The sequence below is a fragment of the Hylobates moloch genome, unplaced genomic scaffold (assembly GCF_009828535.3).
Source record: "Hylobates moloch isolate HMO894 unplaced genomic scaffold, HMol_V3 SCAFFOLD_2, whole genome shotgun sequence".
Taxonomy (NCBI): Eukaryota; Metazoa; Chordata; class Mammalia; order Primates; family Hylobatidae; genus Hylobates; species Hylobates moloch.
Window position 1 is genome coordinate 68,600,507 of NW_026652277.1, and position 21,319 is coordinate 68,621,825.

General features: G+C 39.7%; 1 long non-coding RNA gene across 5 annotated transcripts in view; it reads left to right on the top strand.

The window, feature by feature from the left end:
- The window catches only part of LOC131381617 (uncharacterized), a 175,756-nt gene that overhangs the window by 116,677 nt on the left and 37,760 nt on the right, over positions 1-21,319 (top strand). Inside the window, exon 9 of one of the 5 annotated variants that reach the window (XR_009210484.1) lies at positions 15,197-15,278. The exons of 3 other annotated variants lie outside the window; for them this stretch is intronic. This is a non-coding gene — a long non-coding RNA (uncharacterized LOC131381617). Of the gene's footprint in view, positions 1-9,173; positions 9,410-15,196; positions 15,279-21,319 lie in introns of those variants that run through there. One more of the 5 variants, XR_009210488.1, reaches the window with a different exon arrangement.

Below are 21,319 nucleotides of genomic sequence, written 5' to 3' on the forward strand. Positions count from 1 at the left end.
ATTTCTTTGTTATTTCTTGAATTCATTCAATCAATCGTTTCAAACAGATTTGATTGAATACCTAGGATATTTGTTAGGGTAAGTAATGCTAGCAACATTCTCAGGAGTTTTGCACAACAAAGGTTTATTTCTTGCTCACTTAAAGCCTAAAGTTCAGTGTGCATGTTCCTGCTAAGGCAGTTCACCTCCCATGGGTGAGGCAGAGATTTGATCTGTTTCATCTTGTGGCATAGCCATATTCAAGGCTGTGGGAGTTTCCATCCAGCCATATGGATAGAGAAAGAGCCTATAAAAGTTTGAGATGTTTGATAGCCAGGTCTGTTAGTGCAATATATTGTACTCATCCGTGTTCCATCAGACAGAACCCTGTCATGGGATTCCATGTTCCAGGCTGGGAGTGAGTGGATGCAGGAGGACAAAAACATGTATTAAAGTTGAATATCAGCCGAGCATGATGGCTCATGCTTGTAATACCAGCATTTTGGGAGGCCAAGCTGGGCAGCTCACCTGAGGTTAGGAGTTCAAGACCAGGCTGGCCAACATGGTAAAACCCCATCTCTATAAAAATACAAAAATTAGCTGGGCACGATGGTGCGCACCTGTAATTCCAGCTACTCAGGGGCCTGAGGCAGGAGAATCGCTTGAACCTGGGAGACAGGTTGCAGTGGCCAAGATCGCACCATTGCACTCCAGCCTGGACGACAGAGTGACACTCCGTCTCAAAAAAAAAAAAAAAAAATAAAAATAAATAAATAAATAAAGTTGAATATCCAGGACAAGGAGGACTGATAAACACAATGCCAGGCATTTTGCTAAGTATTGGGAATTAAACAAAAATAAATAAGAAATAATGCTTAGTGTCAGGAGCTCAGAGTCCAGGGGACCAGACTCACTGTGGAGACTGAAGCAACTCTATCTTGGATGCTAATCCACCGTGCTGACTTTTCGTTAACCCCAGTTCTGGGAATGGATCTGAGATTTCTGCTTTCACGTACTTACCATAAATCCTGCCCTTAGGTCAAACAATCTTGATGTTATCGTAAACACATACTTACCATAAATCCTGCTCTTAGGGAAATTTCCTATGGTATATAAGCCCTGGGTCTGGAAGGTAGCAATGTGGGAATCCACCATCTCATCTCAAGGCTGCCTGAGACATGGCTTCTGTTCATAAATCCCTATTAAATGTTTCTTTCTGAGAAACTGGATTTGTCAGCCTCTTTCTTCCACTTCTCAGCTTCCTTGGCCTTTGGGGGTAGGTGTGTATAGATCTACTCACTGTAATACACACGTAAACAGAAAATTAAATATACTACGGTATAAACAATTATTAGACCTACTCACTGTGGAATACACACATAAACAGGAAATTAAATATACTACAGTATTAACAATTAACAGTATTAACGAGACAATTTATGCTCTTAAAATAGCTTCATGACATAGGTACTTTTATTCTTATTTTTATTTTTTTTTTTTTAGACGGAGTCTTTCTCTTTCACTCAGGCTGGAGTGCAGCGACACAATCTCAGCTCACCGCAAACTCTGCCTCCTGGGTTCAAGTGATTCTCCTGCCTCAGCTTCCTGAGTAGCTGAGATTACAGGTGCACGCCACCACGCCTGGCTAATTTTTGTATTTTTAGTAGAGATGGAGTTTCACCATGCTGGCCAGGCTGGTCTCAAACTCCTGACCTCGTGATCCGCCCTCCTTGGCCTCCCAAAGTGCTGGGATTACAGGCATGAGCCACTGTGCCTGGCCATTATCTTCACCTCATACACGGGAAACCGAAGCACAAAAGTTTAAGGAACTTGCTCTGGGTCACACTGCAAACAAGTGACCAAGTCAGGACTGAAACCTCGGTAGTCTCATCTCTAAAGTTTCAACGCTGAACCATTACATTATACTATAACGACGAAGAGATGTACACAGTGTCAGAGGACTGCAGGGGAGACCCGGCTGGGGGTGGGATGAGTGAAGACTATTCTGCAGTTGATGATCCCTGAACTGAGCTATAATGGCCAAGCTGGAGTTATCCAGTTTTGGGGCAGGAAGAATTCTAGCAGAAGAAACCGGATGGGAAAAGGTAGAAAGGTGACAAACATGTTCGTATTTCCCAGGATCTACAAGTAGTTTGATATCATGGGTCGAGGTCCAGGCTGAGAGTAGAGAGAGGCTGGCTGTAGAGGTAGATGGGGCCAGGTCATGGAAAGCATTTTATGGAACAGTGAGGGGCCCAGACTTTATCCTAAGCCATGAGAGCCTTTGAAAGGTTCTAATTTGGATAATTTTCGTTTAATCTATATTCCACTGGTGGCTCTGTGAAAGATGTATTGGAGTGGGCCAAGAACACTGGCTGAAGGATCAGTTAAGAAACTTTTAAAGTAGTCCAGGAAGGCTAAAATTTAAAATATCTTTTTTCTTTTCTTATGGAACAAATAAAATGATGGCAAATTCTTGAATATTATTTACTATGTGCAAAGTACAGCCATCGATTTATCCTCACAACAATCATGTGAAAAAGATATTGTTATAATCCCCATTCTACAGATGAGGAAACAGGGGCACAGATTGTTTGTGTAAATGGGTAGTAATTGACTGCACTAAGACTCAATCCCCTGCAGTCTAGTTCCAGAACCTGTACAATGAACCGCTAGTGTAGGTGGTCTCCCTATAGGAGGTACTGAAACACTTTATAGAAGATACAAAAAGCTGGGTGAGATATGCGTGTGAGGAAGAGGACTTGAGCAGCAGGGTCGGCAAGAGGTGAGCCAGTTGCTGGGTACAGAGATGGCCTCCTGAGGAGCCAGAAAGAGGGGGTCTTGGAGGCAAGGTCAGGAGGTCAGGTGTGCCACATTTTACAGATAAAAAAATCAAGACACAGAAAAATTTCAGTAATCACCTAAAGTCCAAATAGCTAGAACGTGAGTCACAAAGAGAGAATATGAAGCGGGGAGTTATTTCTGGGTTCATATTCTTAATGCTTTCTCAATGCTTTAAATTACTATGCATTATTGACCCTATTTGTTCCAGACCCGGTCAGTTATTTAGAGTGAAAAGTATTTTTCTGCAGTAGGAGGAAATCTTGGATGAATACAAAATTTAGAACTGCTCCAACCCACTTTCACAATGATCAGTAAACACCTTTTATCAATAACAAAATAGAGAGCCAGTCATGATTTGGCACATGCTTGTAATCCCAGCATTTTGGAAGGCTGAAGCAGGCAGATCACTTGAGGTCAGGAGTTCAAGACCAGCCTGGCCAAAATGGTGACACCCCATCTTTACTAAAAATACAAAAATTAGCCCGGTGAAGTGGTGCATGCCTGTAGTCCCAGCTACTTGGGAGGCTGAGGCAGGAGAATCGCTTGAATCTGGGAGGTGGAGGTTACAGTGAGCCGAGATTGGACCACTGCACTCTAGCCTAGGTGACAGAGCGAGACTCTGTTAAAAAAAAAAAATTACAAAATAGAGGTAGTTGTAAAATATGTATCACTTTGGTAAGGGTGAGAGCCCTTTCCTAGCAAACTTTGTTCATGGTTTGCTAATGAGTTGATGCTCACAGATATCATGAGGTCGTTTTAAATCTATGTACGTCAAATCTGGTGGCATTGGGAAGAGTCGTCATTTACTTAAAGTTCTCTTGGGGCCTCCCTGCCTTCATTGTCTATTATCCTGAAATATGCAGCCCCCACCCCAGGGCTACCATAACAGGGTGACTGCGTAATTTGTGGGGCCCAGAGCAATATGCAAATACAGAGTCCTTTATTCAAAAATTAGTAAAGATTTCAAGATGGCAAAGACAGAGCATTTGAGTAAGTGACTGATCTTGAGGCCCTGCGTGACTGCATTAGGTCACACAACCATGAAGGTGGCCCAGGTGCTGGTCCTGTCCAATACTTAGCTCAGTGGTTTTCTGAAGGCATTGTTCGTAGTTTGTAGTTCTGCTGATCACTAAGTTTACGGTATTCATGTCTTTAAATTGCTAAATCTGCTCGTTGGTGGGTTCCTTATGTTTAAGGCTTTCTTAGTTTCCCTCATTGTCCAGGAACATACAAGAAAATGACCCGGAAACAATCCTATTCCTTTCCCTGCAAGGCACTCTGCCCATCTCAATCAGGTCCTGTCTCTCTGCCTCATGGCATCTGGGTGCACAGGTAAGGCTACTGGCCAAAGAGAAACAGTGGTCTTTTTGGTTTTAAAAAAGTGACAAAAGGGTAAGAAAAAAAGAAGATGTTTTTGATACATGTAACTATCACAAGATTAGTTTCAAGAATATATTAAAAAAACCCCTATAAATCAATAAGAAAAAGACAACATAAAAATGGGCAAAAGACATGATCAAGCATTTCACTTAAATTATGAATAGCCAATCATCTTGTGAAACTATACTCTGTCCATGAGTAATTAGGGAAATGCAAATCAGAACTACAAAGATACACTTTAGCGTTTGTCAGTTGACAAGGCAAAGCTTGTTAATACCAATTTTTCGTGAAAATATGGATCACTGGGAACTTGAAAATCAGTCTAGCAACTTTGGGAATAGATTTGGTTTGGTCCAGTAAGATGAACATGTATATCCTATACACCAGTGTACCTCCCTTAGCTAAGCACCTGTGTTCAAAGAGTGGTCCCCCAACTAATAGCCATGGGAGGTGGTTACCTGGATGTTTGCTACAAATGCAGTGTCTCAGGTTCCAGCCCAGACCGCTGAATCAGGATCTGCAGGTGACTTACGTGCATCCTACAGCTTGAAAGGATCTTCTCTAGGACACTATTTCTTTTACATTCTTGACACAGACTTATGTTAAGAAAGTCTTAAAGTAAGAAATACATTCTACTACATAACATAGCCTCCCACTCCACAAAGTGAAACAAATGTTTCATGAAACAGTATTTACCAGGTGACTCACGTTATACTCTGATCTTTTAAATTATAGTCTACACTGGTGGTTGAGACTTGCTAAACTGACTCCACTAATGGGTGGAGTCTTGTCTGGAAAACACTATCTTAGAGAAACTCTTACCCATATTCTCTGGGAAACAGAAAGGAATGTTTGTAGCAGCAATGTACATACTACTGAATACTCACACCCTGGAGTACTACACAGCAATGAAAATGCATGAACCACTGTTATTTGCATCAACAAGGATGAATCTCATAGACATAATGTTGAGTGAAAAGAAGCCCAAGCTGCAGAGTGCATACGGTGTAATCCCTTTATGTAAAGTTTGAAAACATGAAAAGTTGCATATTTCTTAGAGATACAGCTATGTGAAGCTAGAAAGACAAGCAAGAAGTTAATGCATAATTTATGACAGTGGTTGAGAGGTTAGGATTAAGGTAGAGTCTGCAGGAGGTGTGAAGGTGATGTTCTAGTTCTTTAAGCTGGGTAATGGTTACATGGGTGTTCATTTCATTGTTATTCTCCATACCTTGTGTATTATAAATATTCCTTTGTACATATTTAATATCAACAACAGCAAAAACAAAGATAAAGGCCGAACATCAAAGCATTTGTAAATACAGCTTCCAAAAAACACATCTTTAGAAAGAAGTTTTTCATTTTTTAAAAAACAGAAGTAAAAAGTAAATTTATTAGAAAAAGATCCACTATCCTCTCTTCTATATGACTTGACTGATAAGATGAAAGCACCAAAGTTGATTTAGAAACCACCCCTACAGCATAAATATCCCTTTAATCACTGTGTTGGTCAACATATTCAATTGTGGTACTTTATTCTTTCATTTCAATGTCAGAAACACATGCTTTTTCTGATGACAATTATGCTCTCACATTACAATGGGGGCAGATGTCTGCACTTAATCCAAGAAATTGTCTGCGTTTCAATGTTGTGAATATCCTTCATGATAATTAATAACAGACTGTGTAAGCAGACCCTTCCACCTCCCTGACAAATTCAACCAAATTGGTGATATATAACCATCTACAAACCCATATGCCATATGCTCTGTGCAGCATTCCTTTTGGGGCTGGACACTAACTAGTCGGGATTTATTAGGCCCTCATCTTTTTCTGAGTTTTCAATTTCTTTGTTATTTATTCTTTACCAGACCTGAAGAATAGGGCTTGATTGCTACTCCCATTTTGCTGGGAAGGCAGTGAGAGGGGAGGTAATTTACCAAAAGTGGAAGAATGAGATGGCGGCAGGCCCGAAATGAAAGCCCATAGTCCCAGGGGGGAGTTTAGATTCCACCACCTTTGTGAGCGGGTGCCAGCGATGTGTTTATCACACACTTTCATCCAAGGTTGTGAAGCGTTTCATGAACAGAAATCCTTTTCCTCCTGGTCTCAATGGCTCCTACAGGATGTATCACACCACTTAGCACCTATATGCTTCTGTTTTCTTCTTTACATGTTCCATTTGTGTAAAGGATTTAAGTGTCTGATAAAGTCATGAGCTCCTGAACAGCAGAAAGCATGTGTGTCTATTTCTTTGGGCATCCTCTCTCTTCATCAGCACAATGTTAGGCATCTGGGTCAGCCCTCAAGAAATATTGTGCTCTGAGCTCTTATTACGACATCTTGTAAATTAGGTGGCCAAAGTGTAGGATTCCAATTTGCATGACAAAATGAAATTTTTCTCTTACCAGGAGAGATTTGTGTTTGGACTACTTTTGAAATATGACTAGACTTAACAAAATTCAATGTTGACATCATTCCATATGTTCACATTCAGCAGGGTTGGTGTATGGGATAATCACCTAGGGGATCATTTGCCTATGTAAAAAAATTATAGAAACCATGCTCTATGCTCCCCGTGAACATTTGCTTGGGAAACTGGAAATGTGTAGGGCACCAGCACATCTCGACAATTCAGATCTTAAGTTTCTTATTTAATTAACTGTGCATGGCCTATATGATTTCCAGATTTGTAAAAAAAAAAAAAAAAAGGAACGGATAACAGAATTAGACTGCTTGTCAATGAATAGAAGAAAAAAATGACTGTGAAAAATGTTAATCTTGAGTTTGAGTTATGTAAAGGTCACTCTAAAAAGATTAGTCATGTAAGAGGATCTCTCAGTCCTTCCTTCCTCTGCTTTCTCCTCTCCTTTTCTTTGAATTGTTCCATTTTGTTTGCTTTGGAGACTCCTAAGTATTGAATCCATCTACCCTAGCCTGACAAATTGCACAGCCGTCCCTGGCAGGGCTGATATGCACCAGTTCCCACTGACAGACATAACAGCTGGCATCCATTCTGAGTTGTCAGTCACTGTACCATAGTAGTTGTTAAAGATTTTGACTACTGCCCATCCCTTGCTTTACGTGATATGAGCTGACTGCATATTTGGATTCTCTTCTATCCAAATGTTCTTGCTGAACTTTTCTTTTCAGCTCCACTTTGGGTTTCCAAAGTTGAAGATAAACAGGGTGTGGTGAACCTTTATTATTTTTACCTGCCCAGCTTCTACTGATTCTACTTCTGGTAAGAGCCTCCAGATTTTGTTTGGGGCTCATCCCTCCTTATCTCAGTCCGTGAGGTCCCAGGAGGGCTGACTTCATCTCAGACATGTGTTTCAGACCTGGCCACATTGATTCAGGAGCCTTTGATTCCATCATATTCATTAGAGGTCCTAAATTATTTCCTGGGACCACTGGCCTTGAAGTAAATTTTCATTTCCACTGGTCTTGGAGTTGTGAGGATGGAGGGTCTGGGGCACCTGAAGCCACCTTGCTAACATGTGGAGTCTGAGAATGGAGTCAGCCCAGAAACAATAGCACCAGGAGATGGAGAGTGAGAGAAACCTGGCCTTTATGATGTCAGTTGAATCCCTGTATCCACCTATTTCTAGTTCTATACCTGGAATTTAAAATTAAATTGAAAAAATTGTCGTCCTTTGACTGAATTATGGAAACAACCTCCCAAACTGATCTCTCTAACTTCATTCTTGTCCTCACTCCAATCTCGCCAGAGGAATTGTTCTGATTTGCAAAACAGATTATATCACTCCTGTGCTTAATCTGTGTGACCCTCTCCCGTGATATACTAGTGTTGTTGGGATAAAATCCAATTATCTAACAAGGCCCACACCCTCAGGTGATCTAGTCTCCTTCTCTCAGCACTCCCTTGTTCCAGCCCCACCGGGCTCTGTCAAGTCCATGTCAGCTGTGGCACCCATGAGTCTTTGCACATGCTCTTCTTTGCCTTGAAGACTACACACCCCAGCTTCTTTCTCCTTTCTTGGCCGGCTTTTCCACATCCTTTATTTCTCAACTCAGATATTATTTCCTTCAGAAGGCCCTTCCTGATTCTGTAGCTGGGGTTAGTTCTCTCTGCTGTGTGTACACTCATAATATGTCTACTTAGCACTCACCGTCACACTAAATTGTTGTGATGTTCTAGCCTCTCTCCAGCCAGCCTTTGAGGTGGACCACTCCTGGAACCATGCCTCAAACTTAGAAGGTGCAGGGATAGGTGGGTGGGTGGCTGGGTTGGGGATCCTAGATCTACTACATGAAGATGGGGATAAAACAAGTTGGGCTCGCATGTAGTCCCAGCATTTTGGGAGGCCAAGGTGGGTGGATCATGAGGTCAGGAGATCAAGACCATCCTGGCCAACATGGTGAAACCCCGTCTCTACTAAAAAGACAAAAATTAGCTGGGCATGGTGGCACACGCCTGTAGTCCCAGCTACCGGGCAGGCTGAGGCAGGAGAATCACTTGAACCTGGGAGGCGGAAGTTGCAGTGAGCTGAGATCGTGCCACTGCACTCCAGTCTGGTGACAGAGTGAGACTCCATCTGAAAACAAACAACAACAACAAAAACCAAGGTGGGCTCCAGAGCTGGGGAGAAGGGTAACTAAGGGAAAGGAAGAGAATATGAAACTCATCAAGGAAGCAGGAAGGAAAGAAAACGTTTTCTGGTAGCTGCTTTTATGAGTCTGTCTATGAGATGCATTTCTCCTGTGAGATGCCTGTAATTTTCATTTTCCATAAAAGGTAGAGAGATGTGAGAAAATTACCCAAATCAAGCAATTAGCAAAAGGCAATTAACAATTGATCAAGTTGCCCCAGATTTAGGAAATAAAAATACAGAACACTAGGTTACATTTGAATTTCCAATAAATGACTATATAAGTCCATTTGTGGTGCTGTAACAAAATGCCACAGCCCAGGTAATTTGTAAGTAATACAAATTTATTTCTCACAGTTCTGAAGTCTGGGAAGGCAAGATCAAGGCACTGGCTGAGAAGGGCTGCTCTCTCTGCTTCCAAGACAATTCCTTGTCTCTGCAGGCTCCAGAAGGTAGGAACACTGTGACCTCATATGATGGAAGAGCAAAGGAGCAAGAGCGTCAAATTCTGAGTGAAGTCTCTTTTATAAAGGTCTTAATCCCATTCACAAGGGAACCCTCATGACCAAATCACCTCCTAAAACGCCCACCTCTCCAACACCTCCACAATGGGAGTTAATTTTCAGCATGAGTTTTGGAAGAGGCATATATTCAAGCCACAGCAACAGCAAAGACTTTATAAGTGTGTCCCAATTATTCATTATCTGAAATTCAAATTTAATTCAATGTCCAGAATTTTATCAAGCAACTCTAAAAGGTGGGCACCCTCTATGATACTCATGGCAGGGAACTTCATGGTCAGAATAAACCATCCTAGACAAATCAGTTGTTGAGAACATTGAATGTGAGAAAGCAGTGGGCAGGCCAAGGTTGTCAAGGTGGCAAGGAAACTGTATTCTGATGTCCTTCATGGCAGTAAAAGTGTCCTGTCAAAAAACCGTGAGGTGCTATGTTTCCAGAAGAGTCATACCCTCTAACTTGCATCACGATTCTGGAATTTTAGAAAACAACTACCTTAAATCCCCTAGAAGAAAGTGAGGTATCAATTAATCATCAATTGATTTCTCAAGGAAAAATTCTAAAATACAGAAATGTTTTTGAAAAGATGCTTATAATTTGTAAGTGCATACACTCCTCTAAATAGAAATAACACTGGATTAATGATCATATCCGTGCCATAAAATATTTTGCAGCTGTTAGGAATGATGATTTCAGAAGTTTTTTTGTAACATGAGGAAATGTGTATGCTACAAGATAGAATACATAATTGTACATACAGGATGATCACAACTGTTTGAAAGGAAATAAGGGAAGAAAGAATGAAACCTTGTACTTAAGAAAAAGATTGTCAAGAAATACACCAAATGTTGAAGGTGGATTTGTTGGGGTGGTAGGTGACTTTTTCCCCTCTCAACTTTTCTATATTTATCAAAATTTTTATCAATGATACATATTACTTTTATAGTAAACTATCAGTATTTTATTTTAAAAGAAAGGGAGTAGACACTAATATCATTTGTTGTAACGTCTGTTTTCTCCAGTAGATATAAACTTTTAGTATTATATTTGAGTGTCTACCACATATACATAGTAGACACTCAATAAATACTTAGTGAATGAATAAATGGGAACCAGGGGTGTGTCAGTACTGTTTACCATTGTATTCCTTATATTCAGCTAAAGAGAATTGAATGAATGGGAGATTTTAGCTGTTGGTGGTTTTGGATAAGCCTCCTTGTCTCTCTGGGATTCAGTTTCATCACTCACAAGTTGAGAGCTTGGATTATCATCTCTGTGGTGGTCTCCAGAAACTGAAATATTTTATGATTATTTGATTATATAAGCGAGGTTCAGGCTCAGGCAGCAAGGAATAGAAGCCAGTTGCTGATTTGCTGATCTTGTAATTCCAGGCCACTTGTTAGCTCTAAGTGTCTCTACTTTAGGGTCAAGCAAACATTTTATGATGGACTATTTAATAAGACAGGGATCACTTATGATTAAATCCACTGCTTTCTGCACTTCAAACATTTTATTTTACATTGCTCCAAAGCTTTCTGAATTATTGCTTTGTTCTGTAATGGTAGCAGTTTCTGGCCTATTTTAGGATTGTTGGCAGTTGTTGTCATCTCTCTAGAGCTGGCTGGGCAGTTTGGCATGCTGGTACTTTATCAGAGAAATGGCATGTTGAGAGGACAAGTTTCTTCTATTGTTACTATTGGTTATTTTGTGTTTGGACAGTCAAAGAAATATTTCATACAAAAGCAAATTATCAAAAAAAGAGGAACTCAGGTGAGCCGAGATTGCGCCACTGCACTCCAGCCTGGGCGACAGAGCGAGACTCCGTCTCAAAAAAAAAAAAAAAGAAAGAGGAACTCAGAAACCCTTTATGTTCAGGATTCTGTTTACCCGTTGGAAGCTCATTCACAGATAAAATGGAAATGTGCTCAGCTCAGCTGGTTACATTAAGAGGGTGTTTCTGTGTTCAACAACTTTTATGATGGGCACGGGCTTTCTTATTTTTAAGCCTTTTGCTGTTGCCATCTCCAAATATTTTTTCTCAGTTCTTTGCTTATTTTCAGAGCTGTTTAGCAGCTATTTACTACCTTAGATCAACAGCCTGTAAGATATGTTCTTAGTTTTAAATTATAGATCGTATTGTTTTTACATTTTCTCAAAACTACTTGATTTCCTTAATGAAAATTATTTCAATTGTTATGTGAATAGTTTATTCTGTAAGGAAAACAAGAAAGCTTCCAAATGTGGGTAAGATAATTCTGTGTACAGCAAGAGTCAGCTGAAATGCCATTGGTCCAAGGTTAAGTCAACCGTGGAAATCTCAGGAAGGTTGAATATTTAAAGCAAAATGTTGCCTATGTTCCTCCTTATTTACCAGGATTTATACCCTATCTCCTCCAAGAGAGGTTCAAATAGAGATTAGGGTGCAGAGAAAAAGTAATAATTACACGAAAAGGCAATGAAATGATGAAAAACAGTTCTCTAACCTTCCATTTAAAACACCTATGTTTACAGCATACAGACAAAATGCCCAATACACGAGCAATGGATGAATCTTACAAGAGCAGCAGCCTGTCTTTTGAGAGAATGTAGCCATCAACATCAGCTGGCCCCTCTAATTAGTGCCGAACTTTGTAATGTGTTTAGCTTTTTTCCCCTCACAAAAGCTTATTGATTTTGGCAAAAATGCCATTATTTCAGAAAAAAGAAGAATATCAGATATTGAACTGACAGAAACATTCATACAACTGGTTACTTTTTTATTCCACTCCTCGCTCTCCAGCTATTGGGATTTGGCTACAATTGTGAGAAACTGAATATAAAGGAAGAGGAGGCATCAATACCTATTGCAGAAGCAGTTTCTTCCAATCTTGTCACTAGCAAATTGAGGGGAAAAAATAAAAATGAAAGACACTGTTTCTCCAATAAGGATGTGGATTTTGAATTTAAATTCATCCATTGGAGAAGAAGCAGTTGGCTTGAGAAGAGATGCAGAGTAAGGTGGAAGTACATTCTTCAGTTCAATGAGAGTACTACAAAGACCATAGGTTTATATGAAAAAAAAAAAAAAGAAAAAAGAAAAAAAAACCCAACAGAATACAGAGCAGATAAGAGATAGCACGTTCTTTATTTAATAGGCCAGGCAGCAGAGCAGGAATTGATGCATATATTCATAATTGTTTCTTTGGTATTTGACTTTAGGACATCTGGCCACAGCCTATCTTTCCCTACTGTTACCTCTTCCTCGTTGTGTGCTTCCATTGTGTGCTAAGAACATTGTTCTACTTGATTCTACAAACATGCCACCTGGTTTGATTTCTTAAGCTTTGCATATGTGATTCTCCATCCCACTGTTTCTACTTGCCCGTCTCCAAGTTATACTTGAAGGGTTGGTGGAAATATCACTCTTCTGTGAAGTTTTTCAGATACCTTTCGACAGAAATAATTGCATGTAATCTGTGACTCCACCATGATTTAAATATATATATATTTAAAAGCGTTCATCAAATTGTAGCTAGATATTTGTGCCTATCATTTCCACTAGACTGTGAGCTTTCTGAGAACATGCTAGTATGTTAATTAACTCCTTTTCATAAAGCACTGGGTACAAAGTAGGCAACTAACTTCCTTATCTTCCATTTTCTTTCTGTCTATACATGGCAGGATGGGATTTTTCTCCACCATCTTCTTGGTGGTAAGAAGATCTTTGTTAGTTGCAGTAAAGAAACAGTGACTTTGCATAACATGCATTCAATTAAGTTGTAAGAGTCATTCAGTATTAGCAAGATAAAGATTTATCTTGTTTAACTCTAAAAGATATAAAGAAACTAAGCTTTCGCACACAGTGAACTGTGAGATTCTTCCTCCACCTGAAAAAAACAGAGCCTTGAATGGCATTCATGGTCTCAAGGACATTGCAAAATATCTCCAAGACGGAAGTGAGATAAAGATGGATCTTGGGGAGTTGAAGGAAATGAAAAAGATCAAGGAAAAGCAGGAACTCCTGGATTTCTTCTGAGGAGACTCCCATATGGAGGGAAAGATGATTCAGAGGAAAGACCAAACAGATCTTTTATACCATCCTCGGGACTTTGTGTGTTGATGGTCATCTACAGGGAGGGTTGTTTTCTTTGGAAATGGGTTACCTATGCCTTAGATGGGAGTCTCCCTCTCTGGTGCCGTTTCCTCTTCTTTATACCGCCCCTTCATGCCAAGATCCCAGCTTTGTCTTTTCCATTCCTCTCTTCTCCCCTAGGATCCCAACTACATCTTCAAGGCTCAACTCTGACTTGGTGGAGGAAGACTACCACTGTGCTTTAATAAGTAAGCATAGGTCCAGCTGGTGTGGACTAAAATCCTCGCTCACCTGCTCCATATCCCTGACACTAGAAAAAAAGCCAAGGTGACAATTTCCATCAGTCCAGGGAAAAAAGGCCTTGGAGTCGAAAAGCAATTTGAATTATAGAAAATATAGTACTGTTTCTTGCACACTTGTGTTGGTGGACTATGATTCATACTTGCTAGCTTTGTACATTTTTATTTCTTTTTCATTAGATGCATATTAAGAATACAGAAAAGCATACAAACGTCACCAATAGTTCTAACATTATTTTATCCAATTTTTGAGGTACAAAAAGTAAATAAATGGGGCCAGGTGCCAGTGGCTCAAGCCTGTAATCCCAGCACTTTGGGAGGCCGAGGCGGGTGGATCACCTGAGGTCAGGAGTTCGAGACCAGCCCCACCAAAATGGAGAAAACCCATCTCTACTAAAAATACAAAATTAGCCAGGTGTGGTGGTGCATGCCTGTAATCCCAGCTACTCAGGAGGATGAGGCAGGACAATCTCTTGAACTCGGGAGGTGAAGGTTTCAGTGAGCCAAGATTGCACCATTGCACTCCAGCCTGGGCAACAAGAGCAAAACTCCATCTCAAACTAAATAAATAAATAAATGGACATTTATTTCCTCTACTCATGCTTTCAATTCATAACACCTTGCCATCCAACCCATAATTCTTTTTAATCTACTTAAATATAGAAATGATATAATATGTTTATTTACTTCTGTAATTGAACAATTTAAAAATGTTATTTAAGTGTCCTGAGTATGGGGTACTAAGGTGGGCTGCAGGAAGTGTGTGTGTGTTTGTGTGTCTAAAGGTAAGCTTAATTCTTACCCTTGAGGAACTGATTAAATTGATTAACTATGTGTCAGAAATACAGAAATGAAAAAGATGAAAATATTCTAAAAAGAAATACATAACTACACATAAACAGTTTAGCCTAAACACAATTATTTCTTAAAAATAGGTTAAGTTTTGGGGAAAATAAATTATCTTTTTTTGAGGAATGAGATCATGTCTTTTGCAGGAACACGGATGGTACTGGAAGCCATTATCCTCAGCAAACTAACACAGGAACAGAAAACCAAACACCACATGCTTTCACTCACAAGCGGGAGCTGAACAATGAGAACACATGGACACAGAGAAGAGAACAACACACATGGGGGCCTGTCATGGGGTGTCGGGGGAAGGAGAGAATCAGAATAAATGTCTAATGCACACGGGGCTTAATATCTAGGTGAAGGGTTGATAGGTGCAGCAAAGCACCATGGCACACGTTTACCTATGTAACAAACCTGCATGTCCTGCACATGTATTCCAGAACTTAAAACAAAATAAAATAAAATAATCTTTTTTTCAGGCCCTCCAGTGACATTTAGTACTTTACTTATTATACCTTTGAAGTGACTGCACTGAGTCACGCACTCAGAAATTGAATCATCTTAGATGGCTTTATAAAGAAAATGAAAAATATCATTTTTTCTAGGCCAGCTTATCACCTCTTATCTTTTTGCCCCAGTCTGCCTTCCGAGAAGCACTGTGTGAGGCCAAGCATGAAGAATGATTGGGAAAAACAAGCCCCTCCATGGTACTGGTGGGAAGTGAGTAAATACGGCAATCTTTCATCTTATAAAACTAAATACTATTTCCTCCCTCATGTTGGTTTAGGCTTGCTTGAGCATGAAAGGGGAATTTTCTTCTTCCTTTCAGGCTAGCATTTATGAACCTCTAAGTGGAAGTCCCTCTCTGCTTCTTCACTCAGACGAGGGACCTCGCTCCCATATCCTCAGGGTGTACTACACGGACCATGGACCACCGAGTGGGAGACACAATCCTATTTCTGGCACTGCACCCTGGCTTGCTGGGTGACCTGATATCAATCACTTACACCTCTCCATTAACCTGACTGCAGGACAGCCACTGGAACATTCTCCCCTGTCTCTAATGTCATAGCCAGTCTCTTGCTGCAGGCTGGAGAACAGGACAGAGTTATGTCACTTGTCAGGGGAGTCAGGCACTCGGTGACTCATTTTCTCTCATATGATTGAATTGCCTTGGAGAAATCTACTGCAGGCTCAGAAGCAGATGGTGTGATTTTTACTTTAACCAATTAAAAACAAAAAACAAAACAAAACAAAATCCTGAACCCTACAAACATCTCCTCAAAACACTGAGGTAAAGTTTTGTAAAATTTTAAGAGTTAGACTTTTGGTTCTCCTGGTAATACATACATTTTTAGGGTGAAATAAGAAAATTTTGGAGATACTGGTAATCATAAAGCTTTCTGATTAGAATACATTTTGGAATTAAGAATCAGCTGAAGAATTTTAACAAGAATATACATTCTCATATCCCAACCAAAATATGTTAATCCAGGGAGCCTAGGCATCTGCATATTAAGAAAACTCCTCAGAAAATTTTAATGGTCAGTTAAATTTGGAAATGATGCATCAAGTACACAAAATTAGACCTGATATCTGCTTTCAATGTATTTGAATACTTGCGAAGTTGGGAAAATCACTAGTTAGAGAAAGAGTAAATTCTATTTTGCAGTTGCTTGGGAAATTATCAATTATTATCTCATTTGACGAAGAATGAAAACACTACTATGCCTCAATTGCTACTGGTAGGTGATAATATGTATTGGATGCTCTCTGTGCCACCGATACTCTGTTATGGGGACCAGCCATCCTGGTTTGTCTGGTATTCTCCCAGTTTTAACACTAAAAGTCCTGCATCCAGGGTGGTTGGGCATTGAGGTATTTTTCATGCACTGTCCCTATTAATTCTCAAAATCAAACTGGGAGATAGATCCTGTTACTGACCTCATTTAACATTTCAGAAACTTGAGGTTCAAGTAGATTAATGAGCTTACCCGAGTTTACTCAGCAGGCAAGTTGAGAATTGGGATTAGATTCTAGAAAATTCAACTCAAGAATGCTTTTTCTTCCTCATTATTAATTCCTCCAATCCTTTCAAGAGTCATTCTTACGTCTTCAGTTAATGGCAGATTCACCACTGTTGGTGCAAAAGGGTCCTTTCTAAAGGTCCTGTTTGGGGCTCTCTGTTGGGACCTGTTTAATACTGGCCTTTCTGGGTGACAAGATCTAGTCTTGCTATCGTGCTCTGGGAATGGATATAGGGTCTTCCTCTGGATTTTTTATTCAGCCCATACTTGGTTGTAAAATAAGTATTACACATAATGGCCTCAAAGGAGAAGATAAGCCACAGCAGAATAACTTGAGGGACTGACATTGAGGAGGCAGAAGGTGGTTTTGCCTGGCTGTAGACTGCAGGCTGTTGGTTTAGGAAGCATTTCTGGTGTAACTATGTATGCACTTCAAGGTTAGTTGTTTTATTTATTTTGCTACTACTATTATTTGTATTCTTTACCATCTATTAGTAGAACTCTCAGCTTGTCTTCTATTGCCTGACCCTCATTGTTCCAAGAAATACTCCAAAGAAACTTGAACACTGACTGAATATTTTATGATTAAGGAATTATTGTTACTTTTTGAGATAGGATAATGATCTTGTGGTTATGTTAAGAAATACAAGACTCTCTTAGAGATTCATACCAAAATGCTTATGGATGAAGTAATTTTCTGTGTGGATTTTCTTTAAAATAATCCAGTGGAAGAAAGGAGAAATGGCGAGGTACGTAGATGAAACAAGATTTGCTGTATATTGATAATTCCTGAAACAGGATGATGGCTACGTGGAGATGTTTTGCTGTTCTTGCTACTTTTGGTTTGTTTAAAATTTTCATAATAAAAAGTGAAAGACAAGTCCCAAAAGGAGGATCAGAGAGGAGTCCTGCTGTACCTCTGGGTAATCACATTACATAATGTCACTCCAAGTGTTTTTGCTTTGATGTTCCACTTGAGATATTTTATTTACTTAACGTGACCTTGCTCGTACTGAAGAGACTTTACAAGATACTACATTAAACATGATTTTATTTTTTTAAAAGTCTATATCCCATGGACATTTCCTCTGTGTGCAGAAAGTGCCAAGCCCTAGGGGTGGGGTCTGGGAGAGGCTCACAGGCTTGGTCACTGGCTTCCGGATTAGGACAGCATTAGGCCAGGAATGGGCTTAACGTGAGCCAGATGGGGATGGAGTACGGTCTAAAAGAGGGGACTTTGCTTCCAGTGTGATTTGATTCTGCTTTTGCGCAGCCTCAGGCAGGACTTCCGCATCAGATTTCCCATTTCTACCTATGGCTCATCCCATCTCTGTTTAGTAATTTTCTCTTTTCTCCATTTCTTAAAAAATTCCTTTGCTTCTGGACACCTTATTAAAGCAACTCTCTTCTGGCTGTTAGCATTTAGAATCTGTCAGCATTTTCTATTATACACCTCCCTCGGCTGACACTCTATTCTTAATTGGCACTATTGTAGTGGAAAAAAAGACAAAAAGCTTTAGTTAATGCTAGGGACCAGGCTAGGGCTTCAGTCTTAACACTGTGCATCCTAGGTTAGTAGGTTCGAGGTAGTCCCCTAATTTACTTGATTATCTTTTAGTCCCAGGGAAATTCTCTGTTATTTGCAGTGAGTGCTTTGTTTACACACACTGGGACATTCAATAGCCTTGTCAGAGTTCTTCTCACCGCCTCTTTGGGACAGTGTACACTATGGCAATCATTTTAACAACTGCTTTCTGTGTTAACCAACCAAAGGGAAGTCCCTTTGCCAGGGTGATTAGATTCTTCACCTAAATTCAGCCCAAGCTCAATAGTTTTCCAAATAGGCCAACTCTTGGAAATATTGGAGGAAATACCAATTCTTCCAATTAGTATACTCCACAGGATAGTAACACTATAGAATATACCAATTGGAAGGATTTTTAGAAATTATCTTCTACTACTTTCATTTTATGGATTTTAAAATAGGCTAGAGTATTTGAATGGCTATTCAAAGTCAGAAATCTATTTAGTACAATACAGTCTCTTGACTTCCATTTAGAAATGGATTCAGCCATTAGTATTTTTAAAATTCACGTTTTAAATAAGGATTTTCATCATAAATTAATGTGGGAGTTGAAAAAAGATATACTTCTTAAATATTTATTTTACCTTAAAACGTGTCAAATATCCCTTCATTTGCAGTTTGTGAAAGCTGTCCTAATTGGATACCCATAAGTATCATCTTTAATTTTCACTTTCTTTAAAGGAACTTAAGTGCACTAAAATGTATAGATATTTGTTAAGCAATCTGACTGCAGAATTCTAAATTTTTAAGACTAACTCTTTTACCATTTTGTAGTTAATAGCTAACTTAGCAATATTTTTAGCAACTCACCTTTATTGAGTCTTTCCAAAGAATCCAAGCTGTTTCTGTAGAAACAATAAGTTCTTCTCTTTACATACTCATATGTTATCAGTTACTTTAATACTTAATTAAGTTATGGAGTTAAAATTACATGTACCCAGGCAGTGACAGGTTTAGAAAGCAGTATTATTGGTTCTTGGTAAGCATAGTAGCTGAGGGACACAAAAGTATAGGGGTATACCAGGGAATTACTACTATCCACAAACAGGTTTTAGTCAGTAGGTTTGCAAAAGTAATAGAGAGTTTTAGTTTATCTGGCTGGATGGTTATGTGGTGGCCATTTAAAACATCATTTTAAAAATAAGCACTTTTCCTACTGATGTGCTTTGGGGCTTGTGGGCTAACGTAGGAGACCAGGTTCCAGCTTCCCTGTCTCCTGGAACCTTTGCCACCTCCCTATTCCTGGTCCTAGGGCCCGTGTCCAGGAGCATAGCTCTGTAGGAAGACTGTGGGATTAGCTCACACTTCCTGCTCTGTGAAATCTCTTTCTGCTTTTAAGCACCTGGATGTTTCTACTTCTATATTTCAAACTCAGTTACGCATTACTTTTTTGGATCATATTTTATCCAGAACATCTATCTTTTTTATGGAAAAGAGAACCCATTCCATCAGCTTAGTTCGTTTGTCAGCAGTCCTCTGGAAGACCTTCCTAGTCCAAGTAATATAGATTCAGGAAGAAAGACCTGTGATTCTTCTAGTGAAATGAGTCGCAGTGGGGTCTTTGTTTGTTTTCAAGAAGGCAGACACAGGCTTCCTATCGGGGGAGTCTCCTTTGCTTATGCCTACTCAATAGTAGAGGTGTCTTTGCTCTGATGTCCTCCCTAGCCCCTCACATTACTCCCACATTGCCTTGGAAGTACTCCAAGTTATCATTGCTTTTTGTCTCCCTGGAAGCCAAGTTTTAATTCCACTTCCTATTATCCCATCACTCTGTCTCTTGGACATTCTTCCTTTGATACAGAACTGTCAGGCCCCTTTGTAAAGTGTAAACTTATTACAGTCCCTTTACTCACCCCGGTACTAATGTCTTGACTTCAAATAAATGTCCCGAAGCGCTGTTGGCTGGCCTTTACGGAGCAGCACATTTTTAAGTTACTTTCCATCTACTGTCCCCTTTTACTTTGTTTAAGATGTAAAATGAGGGCAAAGAATCAGGGGCTTAACTTATGGTGTGCAATTTCCTGCTGTCTCTATACCTTTTTTATGACATTAATTCATTGCCACTTCTCTGACCTGCGGAATCTCTTCTGGATAGAAATGACTAGGAGTTAAAATAAAGTTAAAAAAAATACCAATTTGATTCAATAGTCTTGTCAGAGTTCTTGTCACTACCTCTCTGGGACAGCGTACACTACTGCAGTCATCTTAACAACTGCTTTCTGTGTTAAAACACATATCTTAATTACTCATCTCCTCTACCTGAAGGTTACAGTTTTGATTTAGTTTCCTTTGGTTAGAAAATAAGTGACATCCACTTAAAGTACTTAAAGTCATCTAAATTTCCTGCCTCTACTGACTTCTCTATTTTGTTAATTTTCTCCAAACAGATCATTATGGTACAAGCACCAAGAAAAACATCCAGTTTGAGTTTTTTTGTTCTCAGCATTATCATTTGATATTCCACTGTCAGAGTTTCTCAAACGTGTAGGTAGGTTGTTCGGGTTGTAAATAATAGATGCTGATTCTAGTTCATTTAAACACACAATAACAATTTATTGGTGGATACTAGGTGCTCTGAAAATCAAGGGGAGGCCTTCAGGAAATGGTTGGTGTGTTAATCAGTTATTGCCACAATAATGTTACATAAAAAACCACCTCAAAATTCAGAGGCTTGAAACAGGGTTGACTGTGGGTTGGTGGATCCTGGATGGGCTTGGCTGGGGTGGTAGGTTGAGTATTTGCTTCCCAAAATAGGTATTCCTGTGACATGGGGATATAACCTTAAATGGCAAACATATAGTAGTTAAGGACCTAGTGATAGAAAGATTATCCTGGATTATCTAAGTTGGTCCTAAATGTATCCTAAGTGTCCTTATGAGAGGGAGGCAGAAGGAGATTTTGCACAGAAGGCAGATGTGTGATGTGTGAGACAGAGATATTTGAGGACACCATGCCGCTGGCTTTAAAGGTGGAAGAAGGGGCCATGAGCCAAAGAAGGAAGCTCTACAAGCTGAAAATGGCAAAGGAAACAGATTCTCCCCTAGAGTCTCTGGAGGCGGCACGGCCCTACCCACACCGTGGTTTCAGTTCAGTGGAACTTCTTTTTGGGCCTCCAAAACTGTAAGAGAATAAATTTGTGTTGCTTTGAG